Here is a 2851-nt window from a genome sequence, read left to right as displayed (position 1 = left end):
CTTCTTTGTACCTAATGAACTAGTATTTATCCTTTGCATTTCTGTCCCAAGAAACATCCCTGGCCCCTGGATTTGATTAGGTCCTCTGTTAGCAATCACACACCTAGTGTGCCTCCTTCTTAGTACTTTGCCTATTCGTGGTTTATTTGTGATTATTCATTTAACGTTTGTCACCTCTGCCAGACTGTATACACCATGAGATCAGGGAATTCTGGTTTGCCCACCACTGCCTTCCAACACCTAGTCTGATTCCTGGTACAAACAAAAAAATTCTCAATAATAATTTCCCCGTAGCATACACAGCCCTGTTTGCCTAGGGTCACCGTCTTCATTACAAAGATTTGTTCTTCTCTGAAGCCCTCACTTAGCCTTGCCTATTGCTCCAATATGTGTACTGAGCAGGGAGTTTGACACCTTTTCACTTCTTTCTAACCTTTCTTTCCTCGCTTCCAGGTTCTCTCCAAACTCTTTTCCTAAGACATCCAATGCTCATCTAATGCACTGTAAATGCTAGCTGTATTTTGAGGAGTATGCCTTTATGACAAGTTACTAAGTAGATATAGTGATTTTTTTTTTTTCATGCTCACCCTTACTTAGAAGGCAACCAAAATTTGCTTCAGGCACTTTCTTTTTTTCTTTTTTTTTAAGAAATCATGCTGTCCAACCAGTCTTCCGGCTCTTCTCGGTAACATTTTTTGATGTACTTGGTTGCTCAGGTTCCACGTTCTTTTCTTCAGTCACAGATGGTTTTGCAGGAACTTTTCCCCCTTGGGCCACCTCCCCACCTTTCTCAGATTTCAGGTCCTGAGAGGTCTGATCTGGAAAGAGGTTATCTCCCTCTTTTACTGGCACATCTAAATTAAGCAACAGATCTAGTTCTTCTTCCAGGTGATCTGCCGCTGACCCCACCGGTTTCTGAGAACCCCATGAAGGACCTGGTCTCAGGCTGTCTTTGCCCAGGGACTCAGGGCAGCCATCGGTGGTGGCAGATTTCAGCTCAGAGATGGGCCCCCTTCCTCCAGGCCCCAAGGGCCCCTGTAGCCGCATCCCTAGTCCCTTGCCGTCAACACTTGTCTTTGGTTTCACTTGAGGAAGCTCCAAAGGAACTGTGGGCTGAACCAACTCAGCAGCAACATTGAGTCGCAGTGACAGAGGCAGTTCTTGAAGGGCTCGAACCAGTGACTCACTATCCGCATAAAGTGCTGAATTCTGTTTTGGACATGACGCTTCACCATTCCATTCTTTCTCCTCAGCAAACTGGAACTGTGAGAAGGAATCTCCTCGAGGTGGACGAGTACTTAGTGTGTGAGCAGCGAGGTGGCTGTGGGGCAGAGCCAGGAGAAACTCCATGTTTTCTTATGCATAACAATTATCTCTGTTAGAATCCTAATTTGCAGACCTCGAATGATACTTAGGTGTACCCCTGAATACTCTGGCAGATTGCGGTGTTGCCTGACCTAGTGACAGCACTTCCTTGCTTTCAAGGACAGTATAGTCATGACATTAAGGGTGAGAGCCCGGCCCCCAGAGGACTATGCCAGCTGCTCACAGGATCCAGGGCAGATAGTGTGGTCTGATCCATCCACTGGTTTCATAGCAGGTCACCAGGGGTTCTTCACGGCAACCTCCATGATAAACCTGAAAATGGCATGTCCATTGCTATTTCAACTTCAAATAAATGTAATATATGAGTATATATAATAAACACACTACAGCCTTTCAGTAAGAGAAAATGTCTCCTGACTCTCCCCTCAAAATTACCCTTTGTTTTTTTTTTTGTGGGTTTTTTGTTTCTTTTTGAGATAGGGTCTCATTCCATTGCCCAGGCTGGAGTTCAGTGGCGTGATCACAGCTTACTGCAACCTCAACTCCCAGGCTCAAGCCATCCTCCTGCGTCAGCTTCCCAAGTAGCTGGGACCTACAGGTGCACACCACCACACCTGGCTAATTTTTCTTTTTGTAGAGATGCGGGTCTTGCTCTTGCTCAGGCTGGTCTCCAACTCCTAAGCTCAAGCAATCTTCCTGCCTCAGCCTCCCAGAGTGCTAGGGTTACAAGCATGAGCCACCGTGCCCAGTCTATCCATTTATTTTTGAAATGCTAACATGATGCCATAATAAAGTATAAAAGTTAGAAAACTTTGAACCATCCAGATTGTAGTCTCATTTTAACACTATAACTTATATAAGAGCTGCTGTCTCTTCAATTTCCCAATCTATTAAGGGTAGGATGTCACATTGAGCTTTTATACATAATAACTAATAACAAGCCTAAGTGTTTATCCTAAGTAATAAAGACAAATGGTGGTTTTCCTATGTCCTCCACAGGAGAGCACACAAACTATCCTGACAATTTATTTTATGTCTAAATCGTTCCAGCACTTATCTATATGTTTTCTTTACTCTGCCACCACCTCCCTTCTCCACTCCCAGTACAGTGTGGTTCTGTCACTTGTAAGATACCAATGAAGTAAGAACCTATTTCAGAACATCTCTTGCAGCCTTTTGGGGGATGACATTCCCATTTAATTCTTCTCAAAATACTCTGAAAAGAGTTTCTTCTAATAATTTTGAAGTATCTATATTTAGGAATAAAAAGGATCTCTAGATGACTTCTGGAATTTTCTCCTTTTTATAAGAGCAATTTTAAAAGATACAATCTCATCTTTATATTAGACACTCCTGTGCTTCCAGTACAGCACCTAAGCTTGTGTGAGTAAGCAAGAATGACAGTTGACATGTCACTACACTGATTTTGATGTGACGTTTGTGAATATGGTAATCATCAGAGACTAAGATAATTTATCTTGAGTGTTAGTAGTATTATCTGTAACATTCATCTATGTATGTTTTT

General features: G+C 42.8%; 1 pseudogene; it reads right to left on the bottom strand.

Moving 5' to 3' along the window:
• Window positions 1-643: 643 nt before the first annotated feature.
• On the bottom strand, window positions 644-1350 carry LOC123638833 (annotated as a pseudogene).
• Between the last annotated feature and the right edge of the window lie 1501 nt (window positions 1351-2851).

This window comes from Lemur catta, chromosome 5 (assembly GCF_020740605.2).
Source record: "Lemur catta isolate mLemCat1 chromosome 5, mLemCat1.pri, whole genome shotgun sequence".
Classification (NCBI taxonomy): Eukaryota; Metazoa; Chordata; class Mammalia; order Primates; family Lemuridae; genus Lemur; species Lemur catta.
This window is presented reverse-complemented; position numbering and strand designations above follow the sequence as displayed.